The sequence below is a fragment of the Mesocricetus auratus genome, unplaced genomic scaffold (genome assembly GCF_017639785.1).
Source record: "Mesocricetus auratus isolate SY011 unplaced genomic scaffold, BCM_Maur_2.0 Super-Scaffold_100027, whole genome shotgun sequence".
Classification (NCBI taxonomy): domain Eukaryota; kingdom Metazoa; phylum Chordata; class Mammalia; order Rodentia; family Cricetidae; genus Mesocricetus; species Mesocricetus auratus.
The window spans coordinates 19,902,026-19,929,105 of NW_024429208.1; the positions used below are offsets into that span (position 1 = coordinate 19,902,026).

General features: G+C 37.5%; 1 protein-coding gene across 12 annotated transcripts in view; it reads right to left on the reverse strand.

Moving 5' to 3' along the window:
- The window catches only part of Ctnna3 (catenin alpha 3), a 1,429,068-nt gene that overhangs the window by 68,655 nt on the left and 1,333,333 nt on the right, over nt 1-27,080 (reverse strand). The window lies entirely within an intron of this gene.

The following is a 27,080-nucleotide window of genomic DNA, read 5'->3' on the forward strand; positions in this document are numbered from 1 at the left end:
AAGTATCTAATGCAAAGGTCATTTATACACAAGATATATATTCAGCCTCACATTGTGAAAAGCCAGGTATTTATGATTTTTCTCTTTTAATCCATTCTGTTCATTTTTCACCTAGTTGCATTATGTTTTTGATCACATAATCTCTATAATTAATTCAAATATAGACCTAAGCCTGAGAAATATGTAATGTAGGACATTTAGTATTGCAGTATAAATTAAAATTTCTTCTCTCTGTGGACTCTGCAGTGTGCTGGTGTAGCTTTAAAGTTATAGATACCCCGAGTCTAACCTAAGTGACTCCATTTATTCCACCAGCTCTTCAAAGGAAAACGCTGTCAGCTTTGCTGCAATGAACACAGTGATTTTTTTCCCAAACCAAAATGAGTTTGAGCCTAAGAAAGACTCATCAGGAATTCTAGAAAGGTGTGCTCTCTGTTTCTCTCCAATGATAATCCATCCTTTCCTGTTTTCAATAAAGGTGTATTATAAAATCAATTGCTGCACAAAGGTCACACTCTACACCCATCTTCAGCAGTAAGAGAAGATGCCAGCTGCATAGTAGCATCCTGGCAGCTCTGTAAGGCTTCCATCTTTTGCTCTCAGCTGTCCACTCATCAGTTTTATCTCTTTCATTTTATAAACTGAGCATGAGAGAAAGAAGGAACTAGGGCAGGGAAGGAGTACGTGGTCCCTACCTCAGAGCATCCTAAGAAGTGAGTGAGTCTTGAGAACACCATCTATGCATTCATGCCCATATGTTTATTTCCTCTCATTCTTCTCTAAATCTACCTATATGCTTTTATATATTTTCCCCTCTTAGGGTAAGACCAAAACAAAACAAAACAAAAATATAGTAGTATATCACAGCTTTGTACTACAAACCTGCATTCATATAATTTGGAATGTTTCCTTAAAAACAAAATACAAAAACAAAAAATCATGTCCTACCATTTGTAACAAATCTGTACCTCTCTTTCTGTTTTCAGGGAAAGGGGTAACATTCAACACCCAAAGAATTTCTAAGGATCACCTGAGTTAATTTCTCCAACATGCTCTAAACATCATCCTAAATAAATTAAGTGATGAGTTTGATCCAAGAGGAGGTGGTGGAAAACAGGTACTTGTCTGTGTATGTTACTTTAAAGTGAATCAGGCACCTCCAAATTTCTATCATTTTACTAGCCACATGAGGTGTGTACACTTGGACTAGGAGTTGAAAGAGAGATGCATCCCTATTTTCTATTATCTGAAAAAATAAACTGATGAAAGACTACCTAAGCAGAGATAGCTGTCCCCCTTCATTTCCCAACCTCTGCTGTGCACCAGAACACAGGCTTGCAAGTGTTGCCCTTCAGATTCTGACCCTTGTCCCTAGAAGACAATGAGCATGCGTGGTGTGATTGACAATAGTGATTATTCTGTGATGGTGTAGAAAAAAAGGGGGCAGTGATGAGCAGTATGAGAGTTAACAGTAAGATAGGAAGGGCAAGGAGAGAAAGGTTTTGATTCTTCAGGATGGAGATAGAGGGGGACAGGGTATATTTGCCTCTGTCCTAGTTACCCCTTAATTTGAATGTAATGGTAGAGACAACAGTGAAAAACATGACAGACATTGGAGAAATACATTTGCTTGCTCAGAAGATGTGCTAGCTAGTTTTGTGTTAACAAGCTAGGGTCATATGGGAAGAAGTAACTCCAGTTGAGAAAATAACTCCATCCAATTAGCCTGTAGGCAAGTCTATAGAGCACATTCTTGGGTAATGATTGATAAGAGAGGCCCTAGCCCTCTGTAGATGGTACCATCCCTAGGCAAGCGGTTTTGGCTTGTGTAAGAAAGCTAACTGATAGCTAAGGATGTTGAGCATTTTCTTAAGTGTCTTTTCAACATTTTAGATTCCTCTATTGAGAATTCCCTATTTAGTTCTTTTTTATTATTTTAATTTTAAATAGCTTGTTTTACATGTCAATCCCAGTTCCTCTCCCTCCCCTCCTCCCGCACCTCCCCATCATCCCCCCCCAGCCTCCCACCCTATTGCCAATTCCTTCTACATAGGGGATATCTAGAGTCTGTCATTTAACTCAGGGTAGGGTCCAGGCACTCCCCCTAAGAGTCCAGGCTGAGAGAGCATTCCTCTTTGTGTTATGGACACATGATGTCTGTTTGTATTCCAGGGATAAACACTGATCCACTGCTCAGGGCCCCATAGGTTGCCCAGGCCTCCTCACTGACTCTCACATTCCGGAGGTCTGATCAGTCCCATACTGGCCTCCCAGCTGTCGGTCTGAGATCCAAGAGCTCTTCCCTGTTTGGATCAGCTATCTCTGCTGGTTTTGCCAGCCCACCCTTTGCCAATTTGCTCATCGCTCCTCTCTCTGTGTCACTGGGTTGCTTGGGTTCAGTTCAGTGCTTAACTGTGTGTGTTTGCCTCTGCTTCCATCAGTCACTGGATGAAGGCTCCCAGATGGTTATAGACATCAAGTTCATTATCAGGAATGGGCATTCGAAGTGGTCTCTCCACTATTGCTTAGCTTGCCAATTGGTGTCATCCCTTTAGATCACTAGAGGTCACACTGGTGCCTGGTCTGTCTTCTAACCTATGATTCCCTCTTCCCCCTATTCCACCTTCTTTACCCCACTTTTTTAATTAGATTATTTGGTGTTTTGGTGACTAGCTTATTGAGTTTTTTTGTATATTTTGGAAGTCAGTCCTCTGTCAGATGTGTGGTTAGAGATACCATAATAGAGGGAGCCATTATAGATTTAAAGAGAAATCTGGCACTAGGGCAATGTCTAGAGATCTACAAGGATGACCCCAACTAAGAATCTAAGCAATAGTGGAGAGGCTACCTTAAATGCCCTTCCCCGATAATGAAATTGATGACTATCTTATATGCCATCTAGAGCCTTCATCAAGTAGCTGATAGAAGCAGAAGCAGACAACCACAGCTAAACACTGAGCTGAACTCTTGGAATCCAGTTGCAGAGAGGGAGGAGTGATAAGCAAAGAGGTCAAGACCAGGTTAGAGAAACCTCCTAAACAATACAGAGAAACCCTGTCTCAAAAACCAGAGAGAGAGAGAGAGAGAGAGAGAGAGAGAGAGAGAGAGAGAGAGAGAGGGAGAGGGAGAGAGGGAGAGAGGGAGAGAGGGAGAGAGGGAGAGAGGGAGAGAGGGAGAGAGAGAGAGAGAGGGAGAGAGGGAGAGAGGGAGAGAGGGAGAGAGGGAGAGAGGGAGAGAGGGAGAGAGAGAGACAGAGAGACAGAGAGAGAGACAGAGAGAGAGAGACAGAGAGAGAGAGACAGAGAGAGAGAGAGAGAGAGAGAGAGAGAGAGAGAGAGAGAGAGAGAGAGAGAGAGAGAGAGAGAGAGAGGCTTATGGCTGGGAAACCAGCATAGGACTGACTCAGACCTCCTAAACATGGGTGTAAGTTAGGAGGACTAGGCAGTCTATGGGACCTCTGGTACTAGATCAGTATTTATCCCTAGTATACGAATGGTCTTTAGGAACCCACTCCATATAGAGGGATACTCTCTCAGCCTAGACATGTCAGGGAGGGCTTAGACCCTGGTCCAAATGATTTGACAGACTTTGAAGATCCCCATGGAAGGCCTGGGGAGCAGAAAGGGTATGTGACAGGGAGCTGGTAGGGGGCAGGGGAGGAGGGAGGGAGAGGGAGAGGAAACTGGGATTGACATGCAAAACAAAGTTGTTTAAATAAAATAGGAAGTTAACTGAGTAAGCTGTGGGAACAGGCCAGCAAGTAGCCTTCTTCCATGGCCTATGCCACAGTTCCTGCCTCTAGAGTCCCACATTGCTTGTGTTCCTGCCTTGAATTCTGTCACTGAAGGACTGATTTTAAAGTGTAAGTCAAATACCTCTTTTCTCTCCAGGTTTCTGTTGATTATGGTCTTTATCACAGAAATAAAAACAACAACAACAACAACAACAAAAAACAAATTAACACAGAAGAAGGGCTCCACACAGTGATTAAAAAGCAGAGTGACTTCACACACTGATAAGTATTCTAGGACTCCTGCACCTGTAAGCTGAACACCATAATGTGTATCCCCTGTGTATACACCCCAGGGGCCTTTTCATTTTTCCTTCTTTATAATGCTTCTTGAAGACATTATCAGCAAGATTACATCTAAAATGAACCAGGAAAAACTTAGAAATATCAGTGCATGTGACATAATGAAAAGCTGGCCTCAGAAATGGTTATCTCCACATGCCTTAACTGCTGACATAGGTTTTTTCACAACTTAAAAGAAGAATCAACACTAATTGTTACAATATTTGAATTGCTCTTATCAAATGTGCTTTATGCATCAGGGAGGACTGGAAGTTATGTACATGGTTATGTTCAAGGAAGGAATTGCATTTCATTATCTCTATGCCTCTCCAGAGAAAGTTAAACTTAAATAAGCTGTGTTAGCTCCCAAAAGACAATGCATCAATTTTCAAGGTCTTGAACAATGGACAAAAGTTGTTTCTAAGCAGAGCAGCCAAGTCTCTTGCAGCTTAAACAAAACACAATGAGCTATATCTACAGAATGTATCTAATGGACCCTTATCTGCAAAATAAGGTATGCTCCTGTATGAAAATCCTGGGCTAATAAAGGAGAAATTACTTCTAGCTCCAAATATAAACCTTGTTATGAGACCATGATCTTAAAAGTCACAGTAAGTTTTCATATACCTTCAAGTAATGATAATACATGATGACAAACCATGATTACTCCCTTACCCTCATTCTTAATTAGATGTATTGCCTAGCAAGCTTCCGTCTGAGTGCCAAAGAAAACACACATTTTACAAGTGATTCTTTATCATGCCACCCTTCCAGACAAAGCTACAATTACTGAAACTAAGACAAATTTTGAACATTCCCAGCCTGAAATGTGCTATGTAATGAAGGCTTTTCAAATGGGGGAGGTATTCAGAGGTTGTCTGCAGCCTTCATCTTCGTAATGGATCCTCGTGATTCCTTGTCAGCAAATAGTTCCTTAAATCACAGTGTTAGATATTACAAAGACAGACCCAGGAGAAGAATAGCGAGAAAGTGAAATACCTGGAAATATTTTAAAGAAGTCAGGAATTTTCTTTTAACACAAAGTGATCGAAATAATTACCTATAACCTAACATGGAAGGCATTGAGAAAGAGAGCTTCATAATGACTATGTGAAGTTGTTTCCTTTCCTATATATATATATATATATATATATATATATATATATATAACAACTTGTTGTATACAATTAACCTGTCAAAATTTTAAAAGTGCTTGTTTTGCTTATATGAAGACCTCAGTAGGAGTCAGCAGAACTCACACAAAGCTAGCCCTGTAGAAATCCAAGCACTCATGTGGAAAAATGAGAAGCTGATACATGAGAATCACCAGAAAACCAGGGCCATCTAGCATGTGACAGATAGTAAACAAGAGAGGCCCTATCTCAAACAAGGAGGAAGGTGATGGCTGACACCAGCATTACCACATACATGTGCATATGGTTCCCTGTAGTCACACACGTGAATGTGTTCATAAAGGCACACACACTCATTCATATCTACTTACAGATGTCCTAACATATATAAAATTAAAAGTTTTAAATCATGTGACAGAAGATCTAATGGGAAAAACTTAATGAGATGCAGATAACATCAATTTTGTCTTACTTAGGTGAGTGAAAATTTTTTTGAGAAGTCAGTTTATAAGTTCAACAAACACCTTCTTTCCATTTCTAACATTATTCTGTTCTTAGCCCATCCCATTTGTTGTCTAGAGGACCTTTCTTTCTTTATCTTTGGTTTCAATAAACAAGACAGAAACAATAAGCCATAGGGTTCTGCTTAATAAACACAGTATCATTAGGGTTCAGGCTTAATAAACATAATATTGAATCATTTCATCTTACGTTATCAGAGGAAAAAGAAAAATGATTTGACATTTTGTGTTACCAGTTAAACACAAAGCAGAAAACTTAATTATATTGTTTACATTTTGCAGCTCTATATCTTTGATATAGATGTATGAGAACCAATCCTTGCCATTCAATCCTCTTTTCCTTTGAAATTAATACCATATTTATATATTAAGATGAAAAGCATGATAAATATTTTCCTATGATAATGAACACATTTATTGTTTTCTGAATTCTAGCCAAAGCTCCATATATATTATTTTATAATTATTATCAATTCTCTGTGATTTAAATGTGAAAAAAATTTCTCCCACTGTCATACATGTTTGAATATTTGGAGGTATTGTCATTGGGGGGGTTGACACAGGGCCTAGCTGTATGACTTTAAGTCAGAACAGGTAAATGATGAAAAGTCTAACGCAGGTTCCATTCTAGCTCTCTACTGCTTGGTTTTCCATGATTGAGAAGTTCCCACAAGATCTCAGCACCACCACTCAAGCTTCCCCAATTTCCATTCACCCACACATTGACAGGCTGTAATCCATGAAACAATTAGCCAAATTAAACCCTTCAATTCCTGTCAGGAATTTAGTGAAAACAGAAAGAAAAGTAATGAGAATATATCTAATTTATTTTCTGCCCCAGTGATAAGAAAGTCTGATCAAAGTCAAACTGGGTGTGGAAAGGGCTTATTCAACTTATACTTGCAGATCCATTGTTGAAGAACTTGAAGCAGAAACCTTGAAGGAAAGCTTATGCTGGCTCAATCACAGACTTATGCTAACCAGCTTTCTTATAAAGCCTAGGACCACTTGCCTAAGGAATGATGCCTCCCACAGTTATCTAGATGCCCCTACATTAATTAACAGCAAAAAAGTTATCTCATAGATATTCCCACAGATCAACTTGATATAAAAAAATTCAGCTATTTTCTTTTTAGGTCACACTAGCCTGTGTCAAATTGACAGTTAATGCCAAGACAAACTCCAATGGTTTAAGACTGTTACTCTTCAGTGGAAGAATCTGAGCAAAGTTAAATCTGTTTTTACTGAGTTATTTAGCTTAAAAGTATGAACAAAGGGATTTAAATTTAGGTGATGCAGAGTGACATTTTCTTCTAGAAACTACAGTGTATTATGTTTCCTAAAACATAATAAGTAATAGTTTAAAAGAAGTTTATGTAGACAATATTAAGTGTGGTGATTGTTTATGTTCTAATAAAGTTTGCCTGGAGATCAGAATGTGAAGCTAGCCACAGCCATAGAAGTTGGGAAATGATGGCACACACCTTTAATCCCAGGACTCGGAAGACAGAGGCAGATGGATCTCTATGAGTTCAGGGCCACCATGGGCAACATGAGAGTGAATTAGTCTAAAAGAGAAACAGCTCATGCCTTTAATCCCAGCACTACAGAGGTACAGGTGCCAGAAGACATGGGATCTCCTAGAGCTGGAATTGCAGGGAGTTGTGTATAGCCTGACATTAGTGCTGAAATCTGAGCTCTGTTCCTCTGCAAAAGTAGTATGTGATTTCCACTGTTGAGCCATCTTCCAGCTCGACATTTTCTTTTCTTTTTTTTAACTTAAAAACTGCACTACCTTTTACATAATATCAATGGAGTTATTTACATTGAGTTACTTACATTTTTTTCTGCTGACAGTATTGCTCATTATAGCTACAGCCATATCTTTTTTATCAATAAATAAAAGAAACATAAAATATAGACAGACACTGTGTTTATACATGAATTTTTATTCAAGATTATATTAGTATTCATTCAGAGCTTATTTCCATTTATCAACAAACATTTCTTTAAGTGTAACTTCCTACTATTAATGATAAAGTTCTACAAGGGATTATTGGAACATATCTCCTTTCAAGTCTGTATTTGGTACTAAACAAATAATAATAATTGTCATTGTCATGAAGGGCAACCCAAGACTGATAAATGAAGAGTGTGTACTTGACTGTAGCAGAAGTTGCAGACTCTTCCATTCTTCATACACAAACCTTTAATGAGGCTGCTTTGATTCCTCTGAATATGTCTTTCTCTTGAAAACTGCCATTTGAAGCTTTTGAAGACTATGAAAGTCCTTGGAAAACCAGCTAGCTTATAGTCATATTTCAATCTATTAGCAATCATCAGGAATAGTTAACATTCTAAAATAATGTTTATTATTCTTCAGTAAATATGAAAACAACATCAAAGTAGCCTCAACTTTCTCCCTCTCTCAAGTCATTGTTAAAGAGTTTTTTTGAGAACCCTGGGGTCTTTTTGAACCTAGACCTCCATTTTTTAATGTGTCAAGATCCTCCAGAGGATCCATTAAAGCCAGATATCTGACATCTGAAAAGCAAGAATCACGAGGATCCCAGAAGAGACTGTAATGCCAAGATAAGAACCCTCCCATTCATATTTGCAGTATGTTCTCTTGGAGTTGCATAGAAAGTTGGAAAATATTTCTAAAGGAAGTAACTGGTGAGCTCTTGGCATTGTCTCTGCCTATATTCCAATGAATGCCAAAATCCTATAAATATGTTTTTCCAGTTTACCATCACCAAAAACCAAACAAAACAGAAAAAAGAACTATTTTAAATCTTGGATATCATCAATATACAGAAAAAAATCCTAAAGAACCATGGTCCTTCAGCCAACATAGCTGAAATTGCAAGCCATATGTTCCATTTTGGCACAAGGCCAATTCTATTTCTTATTTTGCAATAGCAGTAACAGAGAGAGTCAATTATTAAGAATAGAAATTATAAAGGTTTTGCTTTGTACATAATACTTATAGTTTCTCTTACTCAACACTGTATTGGTTTATGGAGAAGATTGGGCTTACTTCAGAAATCTAACAGAGTGAATAGGTAAACTAATGTTTCTGCTGCCCCTTATTATTGGTGTATTGGGACGTGTGTGTGTGTCTGTATGTGTGTGTGTGTGTGTGTGTGTGTGTGTTAGAGACAGAGAGAGGAGAAAAGAGATAGAGAGTAGAAACAGAGAAGAGAGAGACAGACAGGAGAGAGACAAAGGAGAGAGACAGATGAAAGAGATAGAGGAGACAGAGACAGAAAGAGGAAAGAGAGACAGAGAGGAGAGAGAGGAGAGAGACAGGAACAGACAGAAGAGAAGAGAGAGAGGGAGGAGAAAGACAGAGACAGAGAGAGAAAAGAGAGAGACAGAAAGAGAGGAGAGAGACAGAGTATGTGGATGGTCAGTACAGACTCCATTACTAAAATTTATAAACAAGTTTTTATAAAATTGAGATACAAGTAAGTTCCCCTTTCTCTTCAGTGCTTTCAATCCCCCAATTTACCCTCACGGGTAAGTATTATATTAAATCCCAGAAAGAAATGTGGAGCCAAGAATTTTATGGTGAGGAAAAACACCAATAATAAATGAAAACAACTAAACTCTTAGGATAAGAGGCAAAAGTAGAATTAAAAGAAAGGGAGTCTTTAGCAAAGCTTATTTATTTTTAAATTTTGAATGAAATAGGGGTAATTCAGATGGAAAGGCAGCTAGAAATTTTTATTATACAAAAAGAAGTTACATTTCTCTGTGAATTTTTTTGTTAAATTTGTCCTGAAAATGCTTTGAATAATAAAGTTTACTCTGTGGTTATCATGTTCTAGATATGTCAAATTGCATATGATTTTACTGTTTTAACACACAGTACTGCTGGGTGGAGCTGTCAAGGTTTTGAATGTCTATTTGTGTATAGTCATATTTTATTACTTCTATAACCACACACTATGCATGTTCTACTGCTGGACATTACCTGTGCCTTGTTAAACAGGAGATCAGGTCTTAGAAATTTAAAGAATATGAGTACATAAAATTTTAAACTGAGTGCCAACGTGGACAAGTCATTAGTACTTTGAAGCACATCACAAGGTAATATCCTAGGTGATCTCAACACATGCACCCTTCAGCACCAGACTCCCACTGATAAACTTCATGCAACATTTTAGTAACTGTGAAGGAAAACCTAAGAATTAGAGATTATTATTCACTGTCTGAGGAGAGTCCTCTTAAAGCTCTATTTTCTGTTCATATGCACCAATGTCAAGCTTTATGGAATAAGTAACCTTCTTGGGTCATTCTTTTTTACATCAGCAATTTGGCATTTTCTTTCTTTCTTTCTTCCTTCCTTTCTTTCCTCCTGCCTTTGCTCCTTTCTTCCCTTCTTTCTTTCTTTTTTTGCCATATTTTACTTGGGTCTAAATTTAAAAGGAATAATCAGAAAACTATCTGAAGGAAAAGTCGTAATTATTACCCAGTTGAATTTTGAATCATAAATGAATTGGGCCTTACTTTTGGGGATCTTAGAATAACTAGTACAATTTATAATACTACAGTTGTAGACCACAGCATTAACTGTGGCTCTTAACACTGATGACAATAATAGTTATTTGGTCTGTTCTGATGTTGGCATTTCTAAAGATATAGTGGAAACCTCACTTTATATGTGGTCACAGCATCCTCTATTTCACAGTGTTTTTAACTTTTGCTATTAGTTAGTATTCATTATTCACACAACGTTTGCACAATTCTTCTATTGCCACTGAAACAAAGAACCACCAACTTCAAAGCACCTTAAGAGTCTTAAAACAACATTTATCATTGTACATTGCCAAAGCTCAGGAATCAAAAATAAATTTCATTACATCAAAGTGTAAATTTCAGTAGGACTTGTCTCTTCTACAAAATCCAGCCTCAACCTTTAGCCAGACTCTAGATGATATCTTGTTGACCTCACCTTGTGGTTCTTCTATGTTCAGTGCATGTCCTACAGTATTTGCCTTTTTCAATACATTATAGCCTACTCCATTCTCTTCCTACTTACTACTGAAAAGATCTGTGTGATGAGACCACTCAGATAATCATTTCATCACAAAATCTTAACGAAACCCCTTCTGCGATGCTTCTCTCTCCACATAAGATGATCTTAACTGGTTCTGGGTATTAGGCAGTAGGCTTCTTGGGTGTTCATCCTTAAGCCTGTCATCATACCCAAGAGTTACCCTCATGAAGTCAGAATTGCCTTCTATGAGAAAGCCACTTGTTTCCAAGTTTATATGAAATGAGCTATCCAATGGACTTCTCGTCATTGTTTCCTTAAGGGCTTATTCTTTTCTAACTTGATCTGTATATTTCCCAGTGTTAGTGAAAGTTTCTCCCTGATATAAACCAGTTGCTAGCTGTCTACTTATGGTCTTCTTCTTGGTGCTAGCAACAACCCAGGTGATGGGTGTGGTGCTTTGGAGACATGAACAAACTAGAATAATCCAGGAATGCACTGTGTGTGTTTGGTACTCTTCTTCCCAATATTACCTTAAATGTTACATGTCTATCTATTGACCTGGTGCTATTCATGATTCCTTGTGCCACTCAGATTCCCTCAAAACATAGCACACAGTAATATGACAAAGGAGGAGTTCATTTGCAGGAGGGGGGGGCGACAAAAATTTCATGTGATTACTATATGTACTCATTTGTTCTTCAAGACTCACAGGAGATGAAAGCATCTTTCTATAACGCATCCAGAAATGATACCCACAGCACACTTGAAGGACTCACTCAGAAAAATGTTATGGTTACAAATGCTTTAAAATGAGCCTTGAATGGTTTCAGATGCTGTGAAATACAGGGCAGAGTGGCTTCTCAGTGGTGTTCTCCAGGACAGTTAGTGGTGAGAATTAATAAGGAAAATCTCTGTTTTTTCCTACCACAACCTACCATGCCTCCCTTATTCAGCAAAGGACTTTAAGTCATTATTCATAGATGTATTTTCAGATAATGGTAAATGTGTGCTCAGCTCTAGCATTTGGAAACAGGGATTTTCTCATCTCTACACATTATTGACTGAGTGACTGAGTGTGCACATTAATCAAAGCCAGTATACTGTAAATACAACCACCCACTCTGACTAGGTCTTTTTCCTCATGATGGTAGATTCAGCATTAATCATGGACAAAATCTGTCATAGAACCTGGGTTATTTTTCCAGTTTTGCCTAAACTATTGTGATGTACTGGCTGCTCCTTGTCTTTTCATATCAGATCACATTTTACGGTCTTCAGGAAAATAGTATAATTTAGCCATTATTACTTAGCCACTGATCTTCTTATACCCTACTAACTAACTTCGAATGGTGGCCATGATATGGCGTTATGAGGAAACAAAGAGGTGAGTGACCACTGATTTATTCAAGAACTATTACAATTAATAGAGGGTTCTACGGCTGGTTCAAGAGTCTGATGTGTTACTAGTCCCACTCTTCACTGAGAGGATTAGAACCTACCAGCTGATCTTTAGCATAGCCTCTTTACCCCTGGTCGAGCAACCACAATTACAGTTTGCTAAATCTTAGTGCACTATATGTGTACTGTTAGCAAATGACTTATTAAGGCTGAGTATGACTTAAGACACACTGTTTTATTTCTTTTTTAATTTTTAATTTAAATTAGAAATAAGCCTGCTTCATATGTCAATCCCAACTCCCTCTCCCTCCCCTCTTCCCCTGCTCCCTGCTAGCCCACCATCACATCTTCCCTCTGTTCCCCAGTGAGGTTGAGGCACTCCATGGGGGATCCCCAACGTCTGTCATAGCATCTGGGGCAGGGCCCGGGCCCTCCCCCAGGTGTCCAGGTCAAGAGCACATCCATCCACATGGAATGGGCTCCCAAAGTTCATTCATATGCCAGGGATAAATACCGATCCACTACCAGAGCTTCCATAGATTGCTGAGACCTCCTCACTGACATCCACATTCCGGGGGTCTGGATCAGATCCATGCTAGCCTCCCAACCATCAGTCTGAGGTCCATGAACTCCCACTTGTTCAGGTCAGCTGTTTCTGTGGACTTCACCAGCCCAATCTTGACCCCTTTGCCCATCACTCCTCCCTCTCTGCAACTGGTTTCCAGGAGTTCAGTTCAGTGTTTAGCTGTGGGCATCTGCCTCTGCTTCCATCAGTCACTGGGAACAGTGTTTTATACATCTACATTTTAAGGTCAAGAGAAGGGAAAGGGGGAGTAGACAGCACTTAGCTGGTTCTTTTCTTTTGTCCTTTTATTCAGTTTGTAGGATGTTGCCACTGTCACCAATTAATCCTCTCTGGAAATGCCCTCACAGTCATACCCAGAGTTTTGCCTCCCTCTCTGACATTATTTGAAACCAAATTAGTTGACATTGGATGATAACTGTAAGCAGTAGTTTAGTCAAAAATGAAATAATATCATTTATAAATCCATGTAGTTATAAAAGCTATAAAATACATATCAATGTCAGTTATGAATCAAATTCTGATAAGAGCATGAAATGTTTGAGAAAATGAAGACAAATAAGTTTTTTAATGTTTTCATTTTCCAGAATGACTAGCATATCTCTATTTCGGGAACCAATACTTAAAAAATCATAACTGAATGCTTTTTTAGGTCATTCCTATTATCCCAAACAGAGAAAATAATATGTCACTCTTCTGAACAAACCCGGCATTTTATCTGCACACTGGTCTATAGTTATCACTTTCTACTTGAGAGAAACAGACAACATGTCTTCACTTGACTGAGACCAAACTTGGTAGGCGGATGTCTCCTATTTTTTTCTAGATTACTTTGAGGCAAAGAAAACAGAAATGAGATTAATGGTGGGCTTCCATATCAAAGTTCATCCAAAAATACCCATTACATGACATAAATTAATTTATTCCTATATCCAAACTGGAAATTAACTTCAAAATTGGGACAATTATTGTTTATCTATAGTTCTTTAAGGCATTGTTGAAAACAGGATAATTGGAATTGCGTGCATGAGGGGTAGAAGAAATAAGAAAAAAAGACATTCTTTTTTTTGAAGGTTCGTTTGTGCAAAAGGTCAATTTTTCAAAGAATAATTATCTTTGAATAACTAAAATTATACAACAGATGAATATCCTAAAATGTTTTTATTCTAATTTTTAATATGCATGAACTCCCAACATGATAATTATCTATCGTATATCATCGTTCTTCTCTCATTCTAAATTAGTTCCAAATAGAGACTAGGAGTGATCATAAGGACATGTTTTTATTGCTCCTCATTTTAGATGCTGGCAGGAAGCATTATATATGTCCCAAAACAACCAAAAGAAGTTATTCCTGTGAGCACAGATGCTAGGAATCATTTCAGGGGCTTTTGAGAATGAAAAGGAACTAAGGTACAAAGGAGAAAACCAAACTGTAACCCAGAAAACCTTGTCACAGATATCAGCAATAATAATAGAATTAATAATGGGAATTCACAGAGAACAAACACCTGATAACAAATTATTTAAATGTAGCCATTCTTTCAACACCCAGGCTTACCCTTGAAGGGCAGCAAATAGAAGCAGATTCTTCTGTTTTTTCCTGCGTGCTGACTTCCACACCCTGTAGTTCAGTCTGTTCCCCATATGTCATGTCTCCCAAGGACCATCTAATGCAAGTATTGATTTATTTTTCTTTTCAAATGTCAGGTTCACCTTGCTGTGCAATGTAAATAGTAACTTGGTTGGGTGTGAGTATCTTAGGTACAGAAACCTGAATGAAAGTACAAGCAACAAAGACAGGTGTATGCCAGGCTGGTCTGAAATGCATGAGGCCCTATGTACCCTTCTATTTGAGGCTCCCTCCCACTAGAAATAGACCCTTAGAGACTAGGCTTCATATTGAACATCCAAAAAGAGATGGTTTGGTGATGCCCAAGCACATGTTATCATTGTAGTTCTTCTATTAACCATGAGTAGGTGATTCTTAGGTTGCCTTGGAATTTGGGCTCATCAATTGTCATGCAACATTGGGCAGATCTTCCCTAATCCTATGTTGGACAGATCACATCATCTTGTCTCCCCTCTGACATCATTTAGTCCATAGCTTTGGTTTGTTTTAAACTTCAATGTATGGATCTCTGTTGACCTTTGGCCACATTGTAAGTGTAGCGTTTTGGGTGGATCCGAATAGGAGTGGGTCGGGTATTCTGGCACTCGGAAGTCACAGAATACTGAGTGGTACACAGCTCAGGTGGAAAGGTATCCTGGAACTCAGGAGCCACAGGATACTGAGTGTTACACAGCTCAGATGGAAAGGTATCCTGGAGCTCGTGAGCCAAGGGCCACCACAGGTTGCAGTAAGTTTAGCTGCTTACAGCCCAGCCTCAGAGAATGGCTTCCCCAGTGTATGGGCTCCGTTCCTCCAGGACAGGGTCTTCCAGCTGGTGATGTTCGCCTAGTGTAGCAGTTTTGTTCTGCAGGAGGTTTCTCCAGTGAAGTTGCTACTGTTCAGCTCTGCTCCAGGAGAGCAGAGAGATGAGAACAGAGAGCAGGGAGCAGAGTATATCAACTCTGCTCTGCCAAGGGAAGGTTTCCTCGGCAAGTGTTACAGTCCTGCTCTCTCTGCTCTGTTCTGCCCAGGGTCGCCTGTGCTCTGTCACCGCCACAAAAGAAGATCTTCACCCAAGGCTCATTGAAGGGGTTTATTGGAAGGAAGCAGCTGGACCAGCAAAGCTGAATATACATAGGGTTTATATAGGGATTCTTGGGGGCAGAGAAGTTTTTCCAGGATAGGGATTGGTCCGATTTCAGTGCTGAGCTCAGATTGGCTAGAGCTGTGCTCGAGGATTGGTTAGTTTTCTGCACAGGATTAGGGTCGGATTTGGCTCTGGTTTCAGGGCCAAAGTGTGTTTCTTTCTCTGGTCCTTTTTAGACTTTTGGCTCCAATTTTAGGGCCAGGGTGCATTTCTTTCACTGACTCAGATTCCAGGGACAAAGTGTGTTCCTTTGGCACTGGTTTCAGGGTCAGGTTACATTTCTTTGGTTCTGGTTGCAGGGCCAAAGTGTGTTTCTTTGGCTTTGCTCAGGGTGTGTTTCTTTGACTGGCCCCTTTTCCCTACACACATGAATGCCATTTTCAAATCCCTCCTGGAAACAACTGTTTTCTCTCTTGCTGCTTCTCTGCATGCTTCCTTCCTAGACACAGGCTCCTTCTACAGTAACTCCCTGTATATAAATATTTTTTCTTTAACTTCTTTTCCTTTTTCCCTTACAAGGCTATCATCAAATCCACCATATTCCTGTTGACATGTCTCACCACACTCTGCCTCTCTCTCATTATGATTCATTCCTTTTATACTTTACATATTATAACATGGCCCCATACTCACTGAGTAAAAGTAGAGGCACTTCTTAGTTTCCTTATTGATTAAAAATATTACTGACCTTAGATTTCAAAGAAGATTTTTTGTATTATGCATGATGTCAGGTTTTCATTAAAAAGAATTTTACAAACTAAGAAGGAACTTTTCACCCCATGCACTATGTGGTGATTGAAGTGCATAGCAAGCATTGAATACAGGGGTAGTAGTGAGTGTGAGCTGTCATTTCAACACAAAACTAATGTACATAAATTCGGAGCAGGATTTAGTTCAGAAGCAGATTAGGGGTCAATTAAAACTAATATTTTTGATCTTGTCCTGTGTTAATCCTACCACACACTATCAGTCTTCTTTTATCTTTCTACGAACCAAAAATCAACTTATTACCCCTCTTCATTCATTTAACCTTGAAAGATTTTATCTTACTAATACTTTTTCAGAAAAGCTACTATCCATTCATAGAGCCTGGCATAGTTCATAATTTAATGGGTTATTAGTGATTATTATGCAGTTCTTTGCTTGGTGATTTCTTAGCTATAAATAAGAATAAATATTACCTAAGTTTGACAGCATGGACTGGTGAGAGGGAAACACGTCCCAACAGGAAGACAATTTGGGTCATGATTGCCTTCTCTATTATATTTTAAGCGTGAGTATAAAAGTGGAAAGGTAGGTCTTTTATCTGACATTAATTCATTATTCATTAAGCTTATTTGTTGGGTTGTAACAGGCTTTCTTGGACTGCTAGCCCTCAAATCACCACATGGAGACTTATTACTAGTTCTAAATGCTCTGCCTTGTCTTATGTTTGTTCCACTACCTCTTATAACTTATATTAAACTGTTTCTCTTCCTCTGAATTTTTCTCAGGGCTTTTTTTACCTTTCTTTCATTCTGTATATCCTACTTTCACTGCTTTATCCATGTCTGTTAGTCTGGCGGCTGCCTGGTTTCTGGCCCCAGGCATCTCCCTCATTCTCTCTTCTCTCTGATTTCTGGAGCTTGGATTCCTCCTCCTATTTATTCTCTCTGCCCTGCCTATCCCTCTACTGCCTTGCTATTGGTCATCTAGCTTTTTATTAGACCAATAAGGTGCCTTAGGCAGGCAAAACAACATGTCTTTACACCATTAAATGCAGCATAAACAAATGTAACGCACCTTTAAATTGGTATAAAGAAGAAATAACTTCCACTTTTGAGTACAGTCAGAAATCTGGTCATGGTGGCTCACACCTATAATTAATCACAGACTTAGGAAAGGGAGGCAGGAGTATTTCTCTAAGTTTAAGGAGAACTAGCAAAACATAGTTTCAGACCACTGGGCTACAGACTAAGACCATTATTTTTGTTTGTTGGTTTGTTGGTTTTTGAAACATGGCCTCAGTCTATAGCCCAGTGGTCTGAAACTATGCCTTGCTAGTTACCCAAGCTGACTCACAGAAAGTATAAAAAAAGAGCTAACTTATTTCTTAAATAACTAAGTGCAATGAAAATAAATGATAAACCTAATTAAAAATCAGACAAGTAAGTAGAACAAATTGGAACTGGAGAAACATCTGGCTGCTTTTCCAGAGGATTGGGTTTGATACCCAGTATTCTCATGTTAGCTCTCCACTCTCTGTAATTCCAACACTAGGACATCCATAAACTCTTCTGGCCACTGTAGCTACCAGGCACACATTTGGTGCACAGATACACATAAAGGCAAGATACCTATACCTATAAATTTTTTTAAAAAATGATCAAGTAGACCTAAACCATATTTATAATCACAAACTGATATGGAATATGTAATTATGGAAACTAATACCTGAGCAAAGACTTGATGCGCAGATTGTATGACTTTCCTCAATGCAGAAATGGATTAGGTGCTAACTATCTCTTATATTGCATGTGCTCATATCATGTGTAACAAAAAAATGCTACTTTTCGCTGTGTTGCCTGCTGTGTCAACACTTCCTTTACGTTGAGCACAAAGCTGCTGAATTCTAACCTTGATCCAGCATCTACCCTTTGAGCAACAAAATTTATTTGTGATAAGAGTGAAAGGTTAGATTCAGACATCTGTTGTGTTTACTCATTAAAGCATTATTGTATTTTCAGTTGAATGCATTTTTAGAATACCAGGAAAGAAAGCCACATTTAACAAATTAGATACAATAGTTAAGCAAAGAAAAGATGGACAAATAATCATTTGCATGACTATGATAACTAAAACTTTTCTCTAGTAGACACAAGTAAGGGACAAGGAGAAGCTAAAAACAAACAAACCAATACAAATCACAATACACTGGGCTAGGGAAAGAGTGTTTGCTCCTTTTTTGTAGGAACCACGTTTAGTTCCTAGGACCTGCATAGTTACAGTTACATTTCCAAAGGATGCAATACCCTCTCAGGCATCCTCCAGCACCAGGCACTCACTGATACACTGACATGAATGCAGGTAAAACACTCAGCACGTAGTTTTTAGAAACATAAAACACTAGACCTAATATTCAAAAACGCTTTAGAGAAAGGAAAAGGACACAATGTTTTCTCAGAACAAGCCCATGCTACAAAGAGAAATGACAGGGAATTGGAAGAAAAAAATGAGCCCTTCTAAGATAATTATAGAAGTGGTCACTATTGAATCTAACTTTAAGTTATATCATGACTAAAATGAGAATCATCTGTCCATAACATCCATTTCCTGGAATAATTCCAGAGTTGCATAGGTGAGTGTACATGGAAATACTGTGCAAGAACAAAATTCCCACTATTGAAGAATTATCTCTGCATGTATTGTTGACATTAATTAAGACAAATACTTACGTAATTTGACATATTTACCTAAAGACGGCATTCCCTTAAATTGATGTTAGCTTGAATGCCATACAAATGTGCTTGAGATAATTTTTATGTATTTGGAGTTGTAATAAGAAAAATAATTAAATCTTGATATATTTTTGATTTAATACAGGTCTTATATATAGTGGTTTCTCTAAAATAATTTGTGTTTATTTGCATATAATATTTGTATTATTTTAATAAGTTTTTCTCTTGGAGAAAGAGAAATATGATTTTAATTAGTTTAGTTTATTAGGGCAACAACTGTATTAAGCGGGCATTCAAAGGGCATTCAACAAATACAATTTTAATTTTTAAATTAAATTTATACAATTATTTCCGTGTGTATATGTTTGTGTATGAATATGTCTATACATATATGTGATGACCACAACATAAGTGTGGAAATCAGAAGACAACTTGTAAGAGTGTCTTTCTGAAGGCACAAAATAAGCAATTAATAATCTAATAAAAGGCGGGCGGTGGTGGTGCATGCCTTTAATACCAGCACTTGGGAGGCAGAGTTAATAGGATTCTGAATTCAAGGTCAGCCTGATCTACAGAGTGAGTTCCAGGACAGGCTCCAAAACAATACAGAGAAACTCTGTCTCAAAAAACAAGACACAAAAGCATAAAAATGAAACAAAGCAACAAGTGTCTTCCCTTATTCCATAATGTAAGTCTTAGGGATTGAACTCAGGTCTTAATATGGCAGACATTTACGTCTCTGGAGTCATCTCTACAACCCACATAACACTTTGATCAAAACTATATACCTTTTTAAGTTACACATATGAATACCAATCAAATTATGAGTATTAGTTGTGAGCCATAATGCATTTTAAAATAGAAATTCATAATTATATAACATACTTGAGTGTGTATTTTACATTCACATATATACTCTAGTGTTTTGCTTATGTAAAAGTAATTGGTAATTTTTAGTGCTTTTGTTTTGGACTTTTATTTTCATGAAAGCTTCTTAGTAACTTCAAATAAAATGCCATTAAATATGAGTAGGATAAATAAACCACTGTATTTAATGAGACAAATGAAATAGTAATCACTAGATTTAATTTAGATCCCATATTGTAGATGACGAGGTCCAGAATTTTTTAATTTATATTTTGTATTAGCTATGTCCTCACAGCATCTGTTATGGTATTGTGACAGGTGTTTATTAATATGGATGTCTAATCACATCCCTTGGTTGCTAATACCTTGGCAGTTCAACAGCTAAATATTGTCAAAATTCTTGATTATACATTGAAAACTGTGGATAATTGATTCAAAGCTGTTTTCCTTGACTGAATTAAAAAATTAAACCCCATCCAGTATGTTTTCCTTTAGAATGTCAATATTCTTTCAACATTTCTAAAATAATTCAGTAATGAATACTTGTGAAGGAAACCAAAAAGCCTCTACCAAGGAAAATGTTCCTTGAACCAAATTTCTTTAGAATCTTAATTTTTATGAATAAAACTGAAACATATTTTTGCAGTGCATTGGTGGTTAATGGAAAAATAAGGAAGATTCAAAATACGTCAGTTTTTCTTACATAGACAACCTTGCAAGAAATCATTTCATCTCTATAAAAGTTCAAATATTTAAATTAATTGATCTCAAAATTATTTCATATATTTGGGGTGTTGGAAGCCACAAGGAACCATTGAATGGTTCTCAGTTTGTTGAGTGACTACAATAGGTGGCATTTATAACCTAGTTTATAAACTGTAATTTCTATGTGATTTCTTTGATGGTTTTGAAGGAAGCTCAATGCAATTTTTTGTTGTGATATTTAATAGAAACTTCTTTGCATTTTGAAAAACTTGTAATTTTCTGGGTAGTGATGGTGCATGCCTTTAATCCCAACACACAGGAAGCAGAGGCAGGAAGATCTCTGTGATTTGGAGGACAGCCTGGTCTACAGAGTGAGTTCCAGGACAGCTAGGGCTGTTGCACAGAGAAACCCTGTCTTAAAAACCAACAACAACCATAAAAAACCCTAATAATTTTACATTCTAAGAATGCCTCATTTCTATCTTCTATCATTCTCTAACTATTTGGGCTTCTTAGTGTCTTCAGCACTTGGATTTGTGTTTTGGTACACTTTCTCTGATGCCTTGACAAGTACATTCTCTATACTATTCAATATAATTTCCATTAGACACAGGAATCTACTGAGCACTGGAATGAATTTTGCATAATTAAGTAATTGAGTTTTATTTCTATTTAACTTTAATTTATACTCAAATATAAATAATGAAATTTCAGTAAGGGCTACTGAAAGAACTCATAGTACTAATTCATTGTGTTTGATTTTCTGGTTAAGTAAAATTAAATTTCATGTTCTGATCAAGAAGCATTGGCTATTCTTTGACTTCATTGAGGCAAAGCTAAATGATAGCATCAGTAACAGACTAATTAGCTTTCTTAGCATTGATTCCCATGGTAGAAACTGACTCTCAGAAGCACTGCGTATATCTCAGTTGACTGTTAACTGTATCATTTTTCACATGGCTTAGAACAAGAATGATGATCTACAACATTCAATCAAACTTAGGCTCCGTATAATGTATGTATCAGTGCCCCATGAAAAAATGTGTGCCAGTCCCTTGTCAGGGGAATGGTTATGTGACAAATGCAAGGGTAATTTCTTTCTAATAGAGAAAGTTACTCATCTAAATCCATTGGTATAGAATATTCCTTTATACTGTGTGAATATATGTCACTGTGATTTGTTTAATAAACAAGCTGCCTGGCCAATACCTGAAGAGGATACAGTAGGCAAGAAAGCCAAACTGAAAATGTTGGGATAAGGAAGGGGGGAGTCAGAGGACTCCCTGGCAGATGCAGAGGAAGCAGGAGATGAGCATGCCATGTTAATAAAGGTACCGTCATGTGGCAGAGTGTAAATAAGGAATATGGGCTAACTTAAAAGGTAAGTGCTCATTTGTAAAAAGCCTGAGCTATTGTCTGAGCATTTATAAGTAATATTAAGTCTTGGCATGTTTATTTAGGAGTTGCTGATGGGACAGAAATTTCCACCTACAATATATCACATAGAGTAAGACATTTGTTATGTTTATATATTAACATGCTGTAATATACATAGCAATTTTGAGACACTAAGAGCCCTTGTATATTCAACCATACATATAATTAAATATGTAGCATGGTAAATGAAAGACCCAGAGACAGCTATTGGTGTTCAAACTTCAAGGTGAAGATCAGATAAGAAAAGCACCTGGCCACTCTTATCTCTACTTCACTTCGGAACAAGGGGAGATACTCAAACTGCTCCCAACTTCATGACTTCATTGTTCCTCATATTCACTCAGGTGTCTATGCTCTCCTCAACATGGCTAGACGCTAATTCTCAGACTGAATGCCTCTACCTTTTATACCTCTCACATCCTGGGATTAAAGGTGTGAGCTCTGATTCACTTCCTGGTAGTCCAGGGTTGTCTTAGACTCAGAGATCCATGTACAACTTAATCTTGAATCCTGACATCAAAGGTGTGTATCACTACTTCCTGATCTCTATAACTTGAGGCTGGCTTTGCTTTCTGAATCCACACGCAAGATTTAATAAATCATAAATAATGGATCATCACATAAATATTTAAAAATAAATATAGTTGGAGCAAATAAAATGTCTAACAGAACTTAGATGCACAAACAACAATTTTAGTTGTTTTTGTTTAAATATTAAGCAAAAGTATGAGTTAATTTGACTCTGAGTCATGGTAATCAGAGCATATTGTAGAATTTTTAAAATATCTTTCTGAACTATGTCTCATAACATAGGCATATTATCTTAGCTTTTCAGATGAGAGGATTAAAAATTTGAGGTGTAACAGAGTTGCAAAGTAAGTTCAAGGTCAGCCTTTGATCCCTCAAAAAAATTAAGGAAAGGATGCATCCTAAACTCATTTTAAATACAATATCCAAAGAGTTTTAGGGATTGCAGAAATTATCACTTAAGTCATGAATATTAATTGAGATAGTTCTACTGATGGCATCATTCTGGTTTATACATCTCAGGAGTTTTGGTAGCCACAATGCCTATGCTATCTATATCATGTATTCCCAGTTCAGTCTAACAGGTAAAGGGGAGCTCCCAAATTAGTTTCCATTATTTGATTGTTGATGTTTTCTTTCATCAACTGATAATAAAAATAGACAGACCATCATGACTACTAAAAAATAAACAGTGGGAGAAAAGTTCAGTCTATTCCAGTGAATAGATTCTGTAAGTACTAAACACTTGGATTTGACATTTGACTTATTCTCAGGAATTTTGCACTCGTCTTGCCTTTCAAGGAAGAAATTGTTCCATTACATTGCAACACATTAGAACTATCTAAACAGTAAGTCTGATGCCATAGCAATTTTTTATAAGACACTGTACTGTTTATTAGAAAACAACCTTAAATTAAAATTTACTTCATTCTTTAAAAAATAGCTTCTGTGAGAAAGTGCTCAACATCCTTAGCCATCCAGGAAATGCAAATCAAAACAACTCTGAGATACCATCTCACTCCTGTCAGAATGGCTAAAATCAAAAACACCAACGACAATTTATGCTGGAGAGGATGTGGTGAAACGGGAACACTCCTCCATTGACGGTGGGAGTGCCAACTTGTTCAGCCACTTTGGAAATCAATATGGAGATTCCTCAGAAAAATGGGAATAAACCTACCACAAGACCCAGCAACTCCACTCTTAGGCATATATCCAAAAGATGCCCATTCATACAACAAGGATGTCTGTTCCACTATGTTCATAGCTGCATTATTTGTAATAGCCAGAACTTGGAAGCAACCTAGATGCCCCTCAACCGAAGAGTGGATAGAGAAAATGTGGTACATTTACACAATGGAGTACTATTCAGCAGAAAAAAAAACAATGGAATCATGAGATTTGCAGGAAAATGGATGACACTAGAAGAAACCATCCTGAGTGAGGTAACGCAGTCACAAAAAGAGAAACATGGCATGTACTCTTTCATATATGGATTTTAGACATTGATCTGGGGAGGGCCGGCCTACAATCCCATGGCCAGAGAGTCTGGGAAACAGAACCTTCATTCAGTGGCTGATGGAAGAAGAGGCAGACTCCCATGGCTAAGCACTGAGCTGAACTCAAGAAAGCCTGTAACAGAGAGGGAGGACTGATAATCAAAGGGATTAAGACTGTCTGATTTAACCCTCAGAAACAGATGACCTGACAAGGGTTAATTCTTGAATTCCAGGCTGATGCCTGGTAATCCAGCATGGGACTGATCAAGACCTCCTGACTGGGGGTATCAGTGAGGAGGCCTAGGTAATCTATTGAGCCTTGAGCAGTAGATCAGTATTCATCCCGAGTATACACATGGACTTTGGACTCCCATCCAACAATGTGAGATGCACTCTCACCCTGAACTCTTGGGGGAGGATCTGGGCCCTGTCCTGGATGAAATGACAGACTGTGGACACCCCCATGGAGAGCCTCATCCTCCCTGGGGAAATGAGGGGATATTGGGGGGGTCTGAGGGGGTACGGGAGGAGGGGAGGGAAACGGAGAGAGACCTGGAACAGACTTGTGAAGCAACCTTGTTTCTAATCTAAATTTAAACTTAAAAATAAATAATATAAATAAAAAATTACCTTCTGGATTCAATAGAATAGGCAATGTGTGGTTAAAGAGATACAAGTTCAATTCTCACCTGAAATACATATTACCTTAAGTTTGGAGAAAAAATATAAAGCATCATATTCTTTTTTTTATTAAAATCATCCTATGAATTCCTGGGGTTTACAGAAGGTAGTAATTATCACTCAAACCAGTGCTTAGTTAGTGGCACATTCATTTGACACTCTGCCTTGGCAGAGCCTACAACAGCAGCAGGAATAATTTGCCTTATAAATCCTGAGAGTAAAGAAACATAACATTTCCACTCAGGGCTTTTGTTTTCCTCTTCCATAGAATAACAATACAAAAATTTACAATGCACTAAAATTTACTTGCACTGTAGAGATGCCTACACCATGCTCTTCTCTTTTAACCATATGTATGAATGTAGACCTGTCAACTGTAGAATTGTTTAAACACAGACCCAGTGAGTCATTACAATTACTTACACTGTACTGCTAAAGAAAGTTTGACTTATGCCTTTCTGAATCGCCTTTTTTATTCCAGCGTGGTGCCTTATGAGTTCTATGGAACCAGTCACGTGGAGATAAAGTAGACACAAAAGACTTGTCTCCACATTTAATTTTTCCAGAGTTATCTCTGACCACAGCACCCTATGGAAGACTTCCAAGAAAAGGCCCAGACAACCATTATGAGTACTACTAGGAACAAATCTGTAACATTTGATTTCTGTTAGAAGAAATGCTTAAAGCTCCCTATGGATTCCCTATTTAACTTATGTTAGCAACTGAAATATCACTGAAGGATTTTTATTTGAATTGGAGAAAAAGGTAAAATTAAATCACTGCAAGTATTGTTTATAGTTATAGAAATTTGGGCAACATTTTAAAAAGTGACAATGAATTAGTGAGTTAGAACTATGTCTCCCAGGGGCCACAGTGCTTCTTTACTTTTATTAGCAAAAAAACACATAAACAAGAAAAACTACTGAGCATCCTTGGCATCTGTCAGTCATAGTGCCAAACAAAATGTTTGTTAACTAGCACAATGCTGAACTCTGAATTTCTAGATAAATATCTGAGAAAATATACTGTGTTCGTATTGTCAGTTCAGAATTTATCACTACTGTTATTAATATTTGTTACTGTGATACTTGCAATTTACTGTATGAAGTGTAATTCGTTTTCTTCTGAAGAGATACATGGTCTGCTTGTTTACAGGGCCCCCTTTTTCTTTAGTGAGATGCTGTTACCATGGCAAGGTATAGGAAAGCAAAAGTGCTTAGGTTAATCTTTTTTATAGTCTCTTGCATCTTTGTGTTACAAGAAAGGGTTGCTGGTTTTATAGAAATCCTCTTAGCTACACTCCAGAAACAAGTGTGATACAATCCAGTATTTGTCATATATACAAATTACAAAAGCCAAACACACCCAAAGCCAGAAGGCACAACTAATTTTCTATGTCTATGTGAAGAGACAGGGTTAATCTATACACAGACATCATATTGTATTGTTTGACAAAGAGTAAATACAGAATAGCATTGCAGTATATGAGTTACTGAATTATGCATCAGCACAATTGTTTCATTCATTGATTTTATTCTATTCTTATTAAATAAATCACTGAACCACTTAACTAATCTAATTATAAATGGTTCCAGAAGCTATCACAAACATATATATATAATCTACATCTAGATAAATGATTAATAGATATTATCCTATTATCCTAGGTTCATTTCTGTTGTTTTTAGACAATATCAGGGGAAAGGGAAGCAACTCAAGGGAGAAAGTGATTAATTTGCCTCACGATTTTAGCACACAGTCTATTCTTGGGGACGAAGAAGCACTTGGAATTTGAAACAGCTGCTTTCATCATATCAATATAACAGGCAGAGGAAAAGAATACATGAATGTTCATGTGCTTTCTTGTTTTCTCCTCTTTTAATATAGTTCAGCATCTCCTGCCTAGGGAGTGATGCTACCCATAGTGGGCTGAGTCTTCCCACATCAATTAACAGTCAAGACGAACTGCCAAAGACATACCCACAGGTTAACCTGATCTAGACAACTCTTCACTTATAAACTCTTAAGTTTCTCTTTCCAGGCAATTCTAGATTGCATGAGGTTGACAATTAAAACTTAAATACCATTGATTTATATAGAGAAAAATCAGGTGAACATTGGGAAAGCCTTGATAATTGTTTCCCCATCTAGTTCTCATTATTTGAAAATAAAATACTCTGCCACTGGATGGGTGTGGAGATTACTTTAAGAGGATAATGACATGATGTGTTTTACACAAGTCATCCCTCATGAACGCTCATCACCATCTAGAGCAATTATATTGCAATACACATTACTTACTACATAATCAACAAGTCTGCTTTGTGTGAAATGCCACATTAAATCTAAAACCTTGAAGTGTAATGGCCTTCAGAGAAGTATTAACCATTTGTCAAACCATTCATGCTAGAAATGGTATTGAGTTTTCAAAAACAGAAATTATATTCCTCATCTG